The 17,150-nt window shown below is 40.8% G+C and overlaps 1 long non-coding RNA gene across 1 annotated transcript in view; it reads right to left on the reverse strand.

The window, feature by feature from the left end:
- Positions 1–851: 851 nt before the first annotated feature.
- LOC134294088 (uncharacterized) overlaps positions 852–17,150 on the reverse strand; it is a 55,991-nt gene continuing 39,692 nt past the window's right edge. The window contains exon 2 of the long non-coding RNA XR_010001070.1: positions 852–3,807. This is a non-coding gene — a long non-coding RNA (uncharacterized LOC134294088). The remainder of the gene's footprint in view (positions 3,808–17,150) is intronic.

Raw genomic sequence — 17,150 nt, forward strand, 5'->3', positions numbered from 1 at the left:
TCTAACATACACGCAAATACAAAAACAGAGAGAGAGAAAACCTTTGTTTGCGTCAAAACAAATTCCATCTTGGCAATCCTTTCCTGTTGCTAAAAAAGAACCACCAAAAAAAAAAAAAGATGTTACATATTTATCATCATCAGGTTGCCTTAGCCAAGAGGAGAATGTTCATAAATCTTTCCAAATATAAGTAAGATGCAAAGGGAAGAATTATGTATTTATTTTATGAAGCTAGATGCTTCCCTTGAAGGTAAATATTTATGGGTCAGTTTATACTGAAACAAACAAGTAAAAATATTATAAACATTGAAATGGCCAATAAAAAGAGGCAAGAGTAGATTGAGACTAGACTTGAGCATGGTTTTAACCATTTTCTTTGGCCAATCCAGCTTCTTTGGTTTGTTTGGGTTCTTATAACATCAAGGGAATCCTATCAATAATAGGTCCTTGGCTCTTCCTCCCTTATTCGGCATCACAGTTTAATCTTTTTTAAATTTTCCTTTATTTTCTTGATTATTTTTATTTAGTAGGACTGACTTGGAGTGAAAATGTATGGGGACAGGGCCCACACATTCGCGGGCTTTGGAGAGTCGCCCTTTTAGCTCTTTTTCTCTTTCCCTTCCTTTCCTTCAAATATTTCTGAAAGATAATAATAAAATAATAATAACAATGATAATAATAAATCTCAGCAAACAAAAAGAAAACCTTCCTTATCTGAAAACTACTACCACCTAGTTACCCCCTCCTCAAGAGTAGAAAGTAAAAACAGATTTAAGGAAGCATGAATCCCAAAGCACAAAGCAGAAAGGTGTCCTGTTTTGTCTTTCAAGAACAGCCTTAAAACAATGTGGTAAGTAAATGAAAACTGCTTTACTTCAGCAAAACATAAATAACAGCACACGCAGTGGTATAATGCAAAAGAAAGCAAGGAAGTCTTAGGGCAAACACAGTTCTTAAGTCTCTGATAAATTCCTAAATCAAGTAGCAGTCTGCAGACAAAGAAACATCAATAAATCCTTAGGAGCTGTTTCCCAGATGCAGATTCAAAGCAGGTACAAGGGGAGCGAAGGCTTAGGCATTAAGAGTCAGTTTGTTACCAGCAAGAGCTGGCTGCACCTGCTTCTGCTTTATATTCCTGAGTCCCCTCACAGCTGTTAGGGCAGTTCCTAATTACTCAGCTGCATTTCTGGCAGCTATTCTAGCTGAATGACATCTCTGCTCTGTTTATTTTCACCTTTCCTGAAATGTGGGTACTTGCAAACTCTCTTCCTCAGATTCCAACTGCCCCTTTGACTCATGAAAACTTTCCTACTCCCCTTCCTCTTCTGAAGAAGAGGAATCCCTAACATCAAGAGATTGAAGCGTGCCCACTCCAGACAGGGCTTACAGTAGAGAAAAGAGAGGGTTTTTTAAAGGAAGTCCAGGGAAGATAACTCCAGGTCCTAGTTCTTCCTTTCCCTTGGCCTCCTTAAAATGTCTTGGAAAGCTATGTATTGTGCTGCAGGGTCTTACTGTATTTCTAAACGTATACGAAAGGCATGGCTCTGTCCTGTATCCTGGTTCAGGAATCTTTAAACAGAACTCTGGTTCTTTGAACAGAACTCTGAGAAATGTGGGAGATTTTTCCCCCTCAAATATGTTGTAATAAATGGTTATATGCTTTACGGCATAACTGGCCCTTGTCTTGAAGCAGCTTTGCTTTTGTTTTGAATGGTTTGAAACAGGAATCCATACTTACAAAACAGTCTATGATTCAAAAGATTATTTGTGGCTTGAGCTGGGGACTTTCCTCCTAGCCATAAATCACAGCTCATGGTCTTAAGAGCCCATAACCGTTTGTCTTGGAGATACGAGTCTATACAAGTTGTAGAATATGTGCTAGATAATGCTATTGATGTCACATAATCAAATGACCATGTACAGAATTGGGGACGGCTTGATGGAGCTTTATAAGTCACACCAATCTTTTAACAGCATCTGGTTTGCATACTTTGCCATCATGTCCCTCATATAACACAGAGTGCCTTTGTCAATGACCTTTCCCTGCTATAAAATCTAATTCAGTGGCTCTCAAATATCACTTCTAAAGGTACGGTCCAGGATTAATTATACAATCTATCGGTTCCAATGAAACATGTACCAAATGTCAGAAAAGCCATTATGCTATGGATGTGGAGGAAACAAGGCCTATAATGGCAGTTTTGTGGTCACCTCTCCCTCTGGATAGCATTGCTTTAAGTTAGTGTTTTCCAAGGATCTAAATTGAATTATTAGTTCTGACAACTTGAGCAAACTCATTGAAACTATGAAAATATGGTAGCTGTTTCCTATTTTCCTCCCCTGCAAGTTGTCTCCTCCTCCTCTCAGTAGCAGAGAGAGAAAATTAATTTTTTTCCTAAAAATTAGTGATTGAGTGGATCTTTCTGAAACTTGGCAGGAATCGTGCCTTACTCCTGTTCTGTCGCTGTGGAGAAATTCCAGGAGATATCTCTTTTGCTTTTTTAAAATTGGCAAAAACTTTTAAAATTCCCAAAATATAGTTGATGAGTGAAATGCCATGAAACTTGGCAGATTTGCAATCATAAGTGTGTCCTACAAGTGTGCCAAGTTTCATACTGATAGCCCTAAAAATGACAGGAGAACATCTCTTCAATGTTTCTGAATACAGCCAGCTGCATCACATTTCTCAGCCAATCACAGAGCTGGCTGTTTGGAATTCAGGATTTGCAGTAGTGCTAGAATAGCAAACAAGAGGGAGGTCAGAGGCCAAAGAAATGCATTCATGCTATGCAAAGGGTATTAAAAGAGTGTGCTGAGAGAGAAAACTTTGTCAAAGCAACTTCTCGTTTGAGTCAAGAAGCCAGCTCTTGCTTTCTCAGATTGTCTTGCAGCCTTGTTGTATTCATGTTTCTTGGGACTTTGTCATGCATTTATGGAACCTTGCTTTGTGCCTAACGTTTTCTTGGATTATCCTTTATAGCCTTGTTTTGCAGCAATCTTTTGGAACTTTACTTTTGCTTTTTAAGAACTATAATTTCCTATTTCCTAATAAACTACAAACAACTTCAACCTGTGTACAGTCTGGTGTATTTAGCAAGGTGAGGTGCGACAATCACTCCAATGCTGGTGGTCTTTGCTTCTTCCATAACACTGACGTTTATTCACCTGTCTTCCCAAGAGATTTGCAGGATTTTTTGGAGGCAACGCTGGTAGAATCATTCCAAGAGTTGAGTGTGACGTCTATATTTTTTTGGGGAAAAAAACGCTTTAAAAGTCATATTCAAGATAATTGACAGAACTCAGTACAAGTCTGTCAAATGTGTCGTTCTCCAGATGTAGGTGGTCTGCAAAGCCCATCAACTATTACCAACAAAGCCAATGATGGATGAGGTGAAACAACAACTGGTGGGACAATAGTTTAACAACTTCTGGGGAACCACATCTATCTCATTCCTATTAAAAGAGCAACAACAAAGAGAGACCAAAGAAACATGGGAAACAAAGCCTGGGAGCAGAAAACAGAGAAACGGGGAGAATTGGAGAATATTCCTTAGGGCAACCTGATATTATTGGCTTAACTGTGCCTGCTATTTTGTGCTTAGCAGCTTACTCACAAAACACTTGAAAAACTGTATAATAAGGTATTATCTGAATATTTGCCACCAAATTATAACAAGCTTTTCACAGCAGTGAGGAAAGAAAAACCTGTGGATTTTGAAAGTACAACACCAGGAGGCAATGGTATTCACCCGGCATGGGATTTTCTTGATCAATTCCTCGCTGTCTCACACCTTTTGCCAAGGTTACCTGAAAGAAATGGCAAACCAATGAGATTTGCAACAGCTTGCTTGCATACCAGTTGCACAAGAACTAAATCTTATCTTTTTTTCCCCCTCCATGCAGCAGGTTTCTTCTTAATATATTAATACCATGTATATTGTATACAGCAACACGGGGCTAAACTGCCACCAGTCGACAATTAAAACACGGTGAACCTGCAAGATCAGCTTACTGTCATCTTCACGTTGGAGAAAGATCTATGTTTTGTGCCTCGTCAGCACTTTGCTAATTAATGGCATTCTGGCTATTCTGCAAAACCAAATTGATGGTTTTGTTTGCAAGGCTTTGGGAGAATCTGACTGTCATGCAAATAAGGCTTGCACAATGGCAGATGTTCACTCGAACGGGATTCTCAACATCGTGAACAGAACCAAGGAGATCATGGAAATATATCATTGCAAATAACTAATGCAATAGGTCCTCCGCCTTCACTAGGATTTGCGGTGCAGAGCCACCACAAATGTGGACAAACTGTTATTTATTTAAAAAAGTAATATTTCTACCTCTAGTAGGAAAGAACTGAAGATTATTGCAATGGCATGGCAAAGGATAACTTTGTTTCTTTTGTATTATAATCATGCAATTGATCTTCCATATTGACAGATTCGATTTCCATGGATTCAACTATTCATGACTTGGAAATATTTTAAGAAATACAAAAATTTTAATATTGCCATTCGGTGAACGGATGTCATTTTACTGTACCATTGTACATTATAGGATGAGAGCATTCAAGGATTTTGGAATCCGCAGAGGCTACTGGAATCAAATCCCAGCAGATCATCATCATCATCATCATCATCATCATCATCATCATCATTCCGCCCTATCTCCCCAGAGGGACTCAAGGCAGATTCCAAACATAAAAGGCAAACATTCAATGCCTGAACACAACAATACACTCATAAAAACAAAAATTGTCTAGTCGAGTCTGACTTTGGTAGTTGGCGCTCATCTCCATTTCTAAGCAGAAGAACCGGCGTTGTCCTTAGACACCTGCCTGTCTCCTGGGCTGAGTGGGTTGCTAGGAGACCAAGTGGGCGGAGCTTGGCCTTCTAACTGGCAGCAATTGGATAAAAACAATTCTTCCTCTCCCTCTAATTAGGACTTTATTTTTTTTTTCTTTTTGTTGTGTGAACGTAGAGGCATGGATGAGGGGTTGTGCTGCCAAGTTTAGTGTTTCTGGGATGTGTAGTTTTGTTGTTTTGTCCTAGGCCAAAATTTCATTACCCTTTTATATACAGTAGAGTCTCACTTATCCAAGCCTCGCTTATCCAAGCTTCTGGATTATCCAAGCCAATATATCGTGATATTTTGGTGCTAAATTCGTAAATACAGTAATTACAACATAACATTACTATGTATTGAACTACTTTTTCTGTCAAATTTGTTGTATAACATGATGTTTTGGTGCTTAATTTGTAAAATCATAACCTAATTTGATGTTTAATAGGCTTTTCCTTAATCCCTCATTATCCAAGATATTTGCTTATCCAGGCTTCTGCCGGCCCGTTTAGCTTGGATAAGTGAGACTCTACTGTATATAGATGTTGATACTGGCAGACAGTAAGGCCATGAAATGTTTATCATGGAAAAAATCAGCTATCAGGATTCCCTGTCTGATCCACTTCAGTTTATGCATGATGTGGGTACATTTGAACCAGCAGGGAAAGAAATCTATAAACGTTTAAGGAAGCCTACATGACTGCCAAATAATAACTATCTTCCTAACTATAGAGGGAAGAAATTGCCTTGTCTTTTTTGCATGATAGCAGAGGACTGCATGAGGTTGAGCTGTTACTACGGCAAGATTGGCAGACGTGGACAAAGAGGCAATGCATACAAGTTGGAGAAACCTAAGGCCCTCAACTCAACTGAGCAAGCAAGTGCCTGCAAGCGTTCTAGACTTCTAGCAATGGTAACCTCAATGAATTAAACCACTGAGCTGCTGAACTTGCTGACCAAAAGTTCGGTTGTTCGAATCCAGGGAGTGGGGTGAGCTCCCATTGTTAGCCCTAGCTTCTGCCAAGCTAGCAGTTCAAAAACATGCAAATGTGGGTAGATCAATAGGTACTGCTCTGGGGAAGGTAACGGCGCTCCACACCTCCCATGGCCACATGACCTTGGAGGTGTCTATGGACAATGCCGGCTCTTCGGCTTAGAAATGGGGATGAGCACCAAACCCCAGAATCGGAAACGACTGGTCTTAACGTCAGAGGAAACCTTTACCTTTTACAGTATTTATATTCTGCTCTTCTCAGGTCAGATTACAATGTACATATACAGGGCAAACATTCAATGCTGTTATACATACGACATATGTAGACAACCACATATAGACAGACACAGAGGCAATTTAACATTTCCAGTTTCCGGCTTCATGAGGGTATGCTCGATTCCGGCCATGGGGAGCTGCTGCTTCATCATCCATTGTGATACCCAGTCCTTGATGGAGTACGTCCTCATCTTCTTCCAGCACACTGCTGGAGATTTTATGCCATTGTAAATTAGTTAAATTAGCCTCCCCGCATAAGCGGTACCTAAATTCCTACTTGACAGATGCAACTGTCTTTCAGTTGCATAGGTCAACAGCAAGCTAGACTATTAATGATCGGGGGCTCAATCTGACCCGGGCTGGCTTCGAACCCATACCCTCTCGGTCAATAGTGATTTATTGCAGATGGCTACTAACCAGCTGCACCACAATCCGGTCTGAATTTTCCAGGACTGTATTTGCCTTCAGTCAGCTCCAAGACTTCTCAAGACTGTTGATAATGTCCATGGGTATGGTCCTTCTGCCATGTAGGATCCCTATTTTTACATTAATGGTTCTCAACTTGGGGTCCCTAGATGTTTTTGACCTACAACTCCCAGAAATCCCAGCCAGTTAACCAGCTGTTAGGATTTCTGGGAGCTGAAGACCAAAAACATCTGGGGACCCCAGTTTGAGAACCACTGTTCTACATGCATCTGGTGGAGCTCCCGGTGGCGCAGCGGGTTAAACCCTTGAGCTGGCAGAACTGCTGACTTGAAGGTTGGCTGCTGAGAGCATGGATGAGCTTCCTCTATCAGCTCCAGCTCCATGTGAGGACATGAGAGACGCCTCCCACAAGGATGGTAAAAACATCAAAACAAAACCCTGGGCAATGCCCTTGCAGACAGCCAATTTGCAGACAGTAACTTGCATTTTCTCGAGTTGCTTCTGACACATCTATATATATAAAAGAGTGATGGAATCCTGGCGACCGACAAAACAACAAAACTAAACACCCCACAACCTCGAAAATTGACAGCACAACCCCTCATCCACGCCTCTAGGTTGATACAACGAAAAAGAAAAGAAAAATAAAGTCCTAATTAGAGGGAGAGGAATAATTGTTTTTATCCAATTGCTGCCAGTTAGAAGGCTAAGCTATGCCCACTTGGTCTCCCAACAACCCACTCAGCCCAGGGGACAGGCAAAGTTAGGCCTCACTTAGGCCTCTTCCACACTGCCTATAAAATATAGATACCACCAGACAATGCCACAGCAACACATGGCCGGGCACAGCTATATATATATATATATATATATATATATATATATATATATATATATATAATATCCGGTCAATATAAGACAACGTTTTCGCTCAGTGAGTCAGGACTGACCTCTTGATCATATTCCTTAAAGAGAAAGACAGCCATTTTTTTTACTTTTGTTTTTAATTGTTGTTTTAAAACTGTTTTCATTATCTGTTTCTGTTGTGAGTAGTAAAATGAATGTAATGCAATAGCATACATTCCAATATTGTCATATATAATCACAGGATGTCACAGATTAGAAACCAAATACCAGTATCTGATATACTTAACGGCAACGACCCAGTTTTAGAGGTTCTTCGCTTGACTAGCTATTAAGGTGTTATTCACATCCCGGGTATATCTCACAGCTTGATCCATTTACAATAACTCAAGAAAGCTGTCAGTATGAGTGACTCTGCTTTGGTTTTCTGACAATCACTCTTTCCTAATACTGAAGGGCAATAATTTGCTACTAGGCTCTCTGCATTTGATGGGGAAAATACACTGGCTGTAAAATTAATTAGCCCATTAGAAACCTATTATCTGGTCTGGGAGGATTTGATTTTTAAAACAAGCATGTTTTCCCAGAAGCTGTATATGGACCTCGAGTTCTTCCTGTGCACTTTTGTCCTGATTTCCAGGGTCCTGTAGCCACTTCCGAGACCTCTATAACATTGAAAACATAGATGGGAAGTTGTTTTCATTTTGTTTGTTTTTTACCACATTCATTTTAAATGGACTTTTAAACTATTTATGAAGAAAATTGCACTCCCGGATTGAAAAAAATTTTCTTCAAAAGAACTGGGAACAGAATCCTTCAGTTGGCAGATTATCGTTGTTACTAGGTTTATGCAAAAAAATTGGAAGTTTCGGAAATCGTAAGAAAATCAGAAGTTTTGTAAGTCAGAAGCCATATGCATGGCCCATACCAAATATTTTAGAATCTAAACTTACCCCATACCTTTTTGATTTAGTTTTGTAAATCTCGGAAGTCTCCCAAAATCAATTTCATATTCAATGCAAGGCAAGGAAGCAAAGCCAAAGACTGCCTTAGTATCTTGCCATTCCTCTGTGAAATTAATACATTTTTTAGCATTAGCAGCAAGCAAAAGAGTGAAAAATGCATTTTGGGAACTCTAGGAAATATTTGAGAAGGGAGGAGCCCTATGCCAAAGAATTAAAAAATCCCTGCCCAAAACTACATTTTCCAGACTGCATCAGCATCAATCCCTGCCCTATACTACATTTTCCAGACTGCATCAGCATCTGTCCCTGCCCTAAACTACATTTTCCAGACTGCATCAGCATCCGTCCCTGTCCCTAAACTACATTTTCCAAACTGCATCAGCATCAGTCCCTGCCCTAAACTACATTTCCCAGACTTCATCAGTCCCTGCCCTAAACTACATTTCCCAGACTGCATCATCAGTCCCTACCCTAAACTACATTTCCCAGACTGCATCAGCATCAGTCCCTGCCCTAATCTACATTTTCCAGACTGCATCAGCATCAGTCCTTGCCCTAAACTACATTTTCCAGACTGCATCACTCCCTGCCCTAAACTACATTTTCCAGACTACATCAGTCCCTGCCCTAATCTACATTTCCCAGACTGCATCAGTGTCAGGCCCTACCCTAAACTACATTTCCTAGACTGCATCAGCATCAGTCCCAGCCCTAAACTACATTTCCCAGACTGCACCAGCATCAGTCCCTACCCTAAACTACATTTCCCAGACTGCATCAGCATCAGTCCCTGCCCTAAACTACATTTCCCAGACTTCATCAGTCCCTGCCCTAAACTACATTTCCCAGACTGCATCATGAGTCCCTACCCTAAACTACATTTCCCAGACTGCATCAGCATCAGTCCCTGCCCTAAACTACATTTTCCAGACTGCATCAGCATCAGTCCTTGCCCTAAACTACATTTTCCAGACTGCATCACTCCCTGCCCTAAACTACATTTTCCAGACTACATCAGTCCCTGCCCTAAACTACATTTCCCAGACTGCATCAGCATCAGTCCCTACCCCTAAACTACATTTCCCAGACTGCATCAGCATCAGTCCCGGCCCTATACATTTCCTAGACTGCATCAGTGTCAGTCCCTGCCCTAAACTACATTTTCCAGACTGCATCAGTGTCCGTCCCTGCCCTAAACTATATTTTCCAGAGTGCATCAGCGTCAGTCCCTGCCCTAAACTACATTTTCCAGAGTGCATCCGTGTCAGTCCCTGCCCTAAACTACATTTTCCAGACTGCATCAGCGTCAGTCCCTGCCCTAAACTACATTTTCCAGACTGCATCAGCGTCAGTCCCTGCCCTAAATTACATTTTCCAGACTGCACCAGGATAGCAGGGAGAGAGGTCTGACCTTCCATAAAACTTTGAAAATTCGCCAAAAATTAGTAGATAAGTGAAATATTCTGGAATTTGGTGAACTAACAGTGACAAATATCTTCTACCATTGTAGCAAGTTTCACCCCAATAGCTAGAAAAATGAGGGAGTTAGGAGCCCTTGAAGTATGAGGTATGGAGAACAAAACATATGAGGTGAAGTTCACCTGTTGATCTTGGTGAAGAGAAGATTGAGGGGTGACATGATCACACTCTTTAAATATCTCATGAGCTGCCACAAAGTGACATATAGAATTGGATCTAACAGCTTAAAATTGCAGGAGAGAGGGATTTTGATTGAACATTCAAAATAAGTTCTTGACAGTGAAAGTAGTTTGACATTGGAGTCAATTGCTTAGAGAGGTGGGATCTCCATTGGATGAGAGCTACCCGATTCAGTCTGATGCTTAAGTATTTGATGTATAATTCTTCAAAGATCTAGATCAGCTTCAGTCTGTTTCCATTTCTCGAGCAATCTTTAAACAATCAGTCAAACAAACCTCAAATACTTTCCCATCACAAATATTATGAGATATGCCAGTTTCTGTAATTTCATATCAAGAATGAACTGAACCAAATTCTCAGCAATTTCCAGGTCAAAGATGTACACACAAAAACACATATTAAATCATATTTAAGTGATTCTGTCTAGATCAAAACACAGATGGAATGGCTTTTTAGGGACTGAAATGAGTAAAGAATTGACATCTCCACACTGTGATAAAAACCTAAATAGCTCTGCATTCTCGAGCAAAATAATCAGTTCTGAATCGATCAGAAAATTAAGTCTTATACTTTCCAGATTTTCAGTATTATTAGAATAATCTGTTCTATTTTTTTTATTGAATCAGTCTATTTTTTTCCATGTTGTTGTTTTATAGTTCTATGGACATGGACACCAGTCTTGTTGTTATTCTTATTGTTGTTGTTTTAGTTGTAGCTGTTATTTTCATTCGTTTTGGGCTAACTTCTTTTTGCTCCATTGGGAGGGCAATTTGGAGCTCGCCTGCCATTTTTCTGTTCCCTGCACTGCACCTGACACTTTTACACCTCATTTGTGCAAACAGATTCTTCCCCGAGGGCTGCTTTTTAAATATTCAGGGCTGCTAGTCATATCTTTACTTAATATATGGGATTTGACATTTACACTGCACTGCACACATCCTTGGCTTCTCACCTGGATTTGTCATGTAGTATCTTATTGGCTGTGTGTCATTATTGTTGCTCTCTGTCTAGATCAACAATATACTAAAGGATATATTACAGGGATGGACTAAAGCATGCTAGTATTTCCTTAGGCTGAGCAAAGCAGAGCAATACATGTATTTGTATCTACTTTTCAAAGAAAATGAGGAGACACTCCATTGGTTAAGAGTAGCGTAAAGTTTCCTCTTTAGATAATTTTGCAATAGGCACATTCCTTGAAGGCTGGCTCAAACCATGAACAAAATGTGAAGTGAGAAAGCAATACATAAGGCTGATATATATATATATATATATATATATATATATATATATATATATATATAGTTGTGGGCGCAGTGACTATAACAACACAACTAAACGCCCTAGAAATACAAAACTTGGCAACACAACACAAAACCCTTGCCTCCCGGTTGTAACAACACAATCACACCACAAAACCACACTGGACCCACAAAACTCACAACAACGCATCGTGACTATAACAACACAACTAAACACCCCAGATATACGAAACTTGGCGACACAACGCAAGAGCCTTCCCTCCCAGTTGTAACAACACAACCACACCACAAAACCACAATCCGGACCCATAAAACTCACAACAATGCATCGTGACTATAACAACACAACTAAATGCCCCAGAAATACGAAACTTGGCACACAACTAAATGCCCCAGAAATACAAAACTTGACAACACAACGCAAAAGCCTTTCCTCCCGGTTGTAACAACACAACCACACCAATCCGGACCCACAAAACTCACAACAATGCATCGTGACTATAACACAACTAAACCAGATGGCTATCTGTCTGAGATGTTTGGGTGGGTTCTTCCTCCATGACAAAAAGAAAGAAAGGGGTTGGACTGGATGCAAACTACAAATTCCAGCACCACATGGCATGGAGTCCATGCATTTCAATTAAAGGCCTCTTCCTTCTCCCTTTCCCCGCCATCCAACCCACTGGCCCAGTTCCATGGCTCTGCAGGCAGGAAAGGCTCTAAGAATCAGCCATGCACTGAGTCTACAAGGCCATTCACTGCTCATCCACCTCCCCAATCCCTACATTCACACTTGGCCTCCAAAAAAACAATTACAATAATAACAATGACAACAATAACAATAAGAATCAACACCATCAAAGGCAAGAAGCAGCCAGGCACTGAGGCTGAGAGGCCAGTCAGTGCTACACTGGGCCTCCAAAAAAAAAACAAAAAACAGTACAGTAGCATCTAACTTATCCAACCTTCATGACCACTTCAACAACAATAATAATAAACACCTACACAGGCCAAAAAAAAAAGACTATTGTACCACAATAAAAATATAAACTGCACTCAGCAGAATCAGACATCACGATTAACAACAAACCAAAGACAACAGGGATCTCAAGCAATTATCAATCAACACAAAAATTGAAGAAGGTAACAGACTTCAAATACTATTACTAATGTGAGTATAAAGAAGGGTGGGGGTCACAGCATAAATACAACCTAATGTAGACTGACCAACAACACCAGACTAAGCCACAGCAACGCTTGGCCGGGCACAGCTAGTATATATATAAAAGGGTAATGAAATTTCGGCCTAGGACAAAACAACAAAACTACACATCCCAGAAACACTAAACTTGGCAGCACAACCCCTCATCCATGCCTCTACGTTCACACAACAAAAAGAAAAAAAAATAAAGTCCTAATTAGAGGGAGAGGAAGAATTGTTTTTATCCAATTGCTGCCAGTTAGAAGGCTAAGCTCCACCCACTTGATCTCCTAGCAATCGACTCAGCCCAGGGGATAGGCAGAGTTAGGCCTCACTTAAGCCTCTTCCACACTGCCTATAAAATATAGATTATCTGATTTTAACTGGATTATATGGCAGTGTAGACTCAAGGCCCTTCCACATAGCTATATAACCCATTTATAATGGACTTCATGTCAGGGGAAAACCTTTACCCTTTACCTTAACTACCACCAATTCCTCAAGACTTTATTTCCCATGCCACCATACTTCGCCACAGCAACGCGTGGCCGGGCACAGCTAGTTATTTCTAAAGTGAACACCACACAAATATCAGGTGGATGAGCATCTTGAGCAGCTTCAGAAACATCTCCAGGTGGAAATTAAGCCGAATTGTCACATTGTCAAGACGGTTGTGGAGATGCCCTGCTTTCTTCGGTGACTAACCTGGCCAGAATGGTAGGGATGTGAGGAACAAAAGGGAAACAAGCCATTCGAATTTCATAATCTGCATAGATTTAGAATATGACTGTGGGAACATGGGTCTGTGGCAGATGGTGTACACACTGGCAAAGCACTGGGGAGGCCGACAACGGAGGACAAGCGAGGGGTACAAATGAAGGTTTTGTAGATACAGCTGTCACGGTTTGACTTGGTTTTAATTTCCTACCAAGGAATGCAAGAAAATAAACAAGGCTCTCGCTCATATAGCCTGAATTCTACTGTCGATTCCAACTAGAACAGGCTCATCAAATCAGCCGGACTTAGCTATGTGTTGACTCACCGTTCAATCATTAAATTCTAGTTGGAATTCACTTCCCAAGTCCGACGCATTTGGTGCGGGGAAGCCTTTTGCCACCTACGTTGAAGGGAGGAAAATTTTCCATTAGGAAAATAGTTCTAGAGGAACTATTTTCGGGAGGCGTGACTACCTTAGAGAGCGGTTTGGGCCAGTAAGGTCAGTTTGAGCTCATTGCTGGTCCACCCTCCCGCCCATTAACAGTATTATTATTTTTTATTTACTTACTTATAGTATTTATATTCCACCCTTCTCACCCCGAAAGGGACTCAGGGTGGATCACAGTGCACATATACATGGCAAACAGTCAATGCCATTATTAGACATACAACAAATACAGACAGACAATAGAAAAAAATTAACATTTTCCATCTTCCGGCTTCGTGAGGGTATGCTCGATTCTGACCACAGGGGGAGCTGCCGCTTCACCGTCTACTTGTGACACCGAGTCCTTGATGGAGTACTTCCTCATTCTTCTGCACACTGCTGGAAAGTTTTATGGTGCTGTAAATTAGTTAAATTAGCCTCCCCGCATAAAGCAGTACCTACATTTCCTACTCAACAGATGCAACTGTTGCTTAGGTCATCCACTCTCATTTGTGAGGCCTAACTCTGCCTGTCCCCTGGGCTGAGTGGGTTGCTAGGAGACCGAGTGGGTGGAGCTTAGCCTTCTAACTGGCAGCAATTGGATAAAAACAATTATTCCTCTCCCTCTAATTAGGACTTTATTTTTCTTTTCTTTTTGTTGTGTGAACGTAGAGGCATGGATGAGGGGTTGTGCTGCCAAGTTTAGTGTTTCTGGGATGTGTAGTTTTGTTGTTTTGTCCTAGGCCGAAATTTCATTGCCCTTTTATATATATATAGATTGATGCTTCTTTGCTTCCAGCTGAGATCCAGTATCATGAAAAGTCCATAAAGTATGTTCATGTTGAATCTCAGACTTAAGGGGCAGAGGGATCGATGGAGGATGTCAGAAGGAGCAAGGAGATATTAGTGTGATGCCTAGGGCACCTTTGGCCCCTGACCCTGTGGCCATTACTGTTCAGGACGAAGAAGACTTTGGTTTTCTCCCACGTCAGCAAGATCCAACTCCTTTCCAGATGCCTTCTGTTGACATCTCTGAGCCAGAGCCAATTAAGGATGCCCTTGAAACAGTGCCGGCTCTCCCAGATTCTCCTGAAGGTTTAGTGTTTCATCGCAGGGCTTTTTTGAAAACAGAGAGATCGCAAAGACAAAGCTTGCGGAGAAGAGCCAGATTAGCGGAGCGTGGTGACTATGGCTAAGCCCTGTTCTCTTGGGAAGAATTTGGGAGTCAGGCACCTGGCACGGTGACTGTGACAAGCTCAATTCTCTTGGGAAGTTTTAGGGAGTCAGGCACCTGGGTTGGGGGAGCTTATGAACTTCAATAAAAGTATTTCACTGGGAACTTTCATTCACGGTGTCAACTTTACTGCTACTGAGAAGCATCATCGTCTCTAGCTCTTGAAATCCAAGCGGCCTGAAGGTGCGCTTACTCTTGAGTAGGCCGGTCTGCCTCCTTGCCTAAGTTTGGACTGCGTTTCAGCTCCTGCATATCCAGTTCCTGCCTTACCCTGAAATCCTGCTTTTGGACATTTACTCCAGAGAACTCTTCTTTGCCTCTTGATTCCTTTTCCCCACTCAATACTCAAACCGAGTTTGAGTGTGTTTCGGTTTCTGGACTTTGGACTCTAATATTGGACATAAGATTTTTATTGCGCCAAATTGCTATGTGTGTGTGTAAAGAAATCCTTGTAAAGAAATTCTTGCAAAGTTGGTTTGCAAAGGGAACTCTGCAAAAGAGCTCAGCTTTGCAGAGGCAAGGCCACGCCTAAAACAATGTATCTGTTTGATGGCAGGTGGCTGAGAATGTCAGTTGGAATTTGAGCTTGGAGGGAGAGCACAGAAAAAGACAGGGCTCTCTAGCTACGGTCAAGTAGTAGTTTTGAATATGCTATGCTGTATATATTGATGCTGATTGATTAGGTTATTGATCTTATGCAACTACATGGACATTGTACGATTGCAGAACTGTTTTTGTATTTCAACTCAACAAGCAAGAGTAAAGTTTTCCTTTGTTCTTTTCAGTTCCTCTGCCTGGTCTGAGTCTTTTGCACATGGTGTTAACTGGACACTACTGATTCCGCTATACTCTCACCTGGCAAAAATTTTCACTTATTGGACTAATTTTGATCTTTTCTGAAAGGTCAATCACTTACTCAACTTTGCTGCTTAATTCCTTTTGGAACTTTATTTGCCTTAATAAAGATGTTATATTGTTATTGGCCTCTGTGTTGGTTTTCGGTGCTCTCGCTGCCTAGGGGTGTAACAATTAGATACTCCCTCAAATAAAATTTGGTGTCTCTATTGGATCTTGCTCTTGCTCTTTCCTAGCACCACACTGGCATATATTAAGGAAGATTTCAATATCTCTAAGTAGAAAGAAAAAAAAACAAAATTCTGAAACCTAGGTTGCATTTATCCCCGGTTTTTGTATTGCACCCAGCAGAGAGAACAGTTACGAAGAAAAAGTAAGTGAGTTAGCGGGGAGAAATATGACGGATTAGAGATGAAGCCACGGCTAGTATCATTAAGCAGTGACACTTTTAAGATGCTTTTCAAATCAATGGTCCGCAGGCTGCAAGAATGCAGTGAAAAGATAAACTGCCTATCAATGGTATAGCACTGAGTAGCAAAAAATAATTGACAAGTAATGTGGTAGAGTGGATTATAAATAGCAGGAGGTGTGTGTGCGAGCACAGAGTGATTCCCGCTACCGGGCAAAGAAGACATTAAGAACACAAAAGAACAAAGCCATTGTTCGAGCCTTGCAAGATGGAGGGCTGGGCTTATTGACCAACAACAGGCGCAGAATCCGGCATTATCCCAAAGAGATCCCTCCTGGCTTGCATTTTCTCTGCCTTTCCCTCTCTCTCTATCTATCTCTATCCATAAGAAGGTTTAACAAAGCAGGATTCAGTACTTATGCTTCGAAAACGAGGTGAAAATAAGATATTATCTCCCATACACACACACCAAAAATATATCCAAACAACCCCAAAATAGAAACTCAACAGGTTTAGTGAAGGTTGAATCATTATTCCAAGAATGACAATACTTCATTGTGGGAGTTGGTGCATATTATGGCTCAAACATCTTTTCCTTTTAATGTAATAATAATAATAATTTATTTGTTTGACCAGTCATATGACCATTTCAAAGTGCAACATAAATAAAAACAAGGCAAAAAGGATGGGAGGACAGGCAGCTGACCTTCTGTTTGCCGACAAAATCTTATTTTCCTGATTCTTCTTTCAGGAAATGTGCTCTTTTCTTGATAGCTTTCAGGATAAAAAGGCTGACTCTGATGATGGTGGATCTTTCTTGTCCTTGCAAGAGGACTGTCAGAAGATCATTTCTGTTGGGAGACCTAAATTTAGATAGTAATGGATGTAAATAACTGTGTCTAAGTTCGGCATATGCTGGGCAGTCAATCAACAAATGTTCGATATCTTCCACTATTTGATCTCCCCAGACACAGAATCTCTCATTACTTGGGATGTTACAGTAGTGACCAGTTTGC

Source organism: Anolis carolinensis, unplaced genomic scaffold, assembly GCF_035594765.1.
Source record: "Anolis carolinensis isolate JA03-04 unplaced genomic scaffold, rAnoCar3.1.pri scaffold_12, whole genome shotgun sequence".
Taxonomy (NCBI): Eukaryota; Metazoa; Chordata; class Lepidosauria; order Squamata; family Dactyloidae; genus Anolis; species Anolis carolinensis.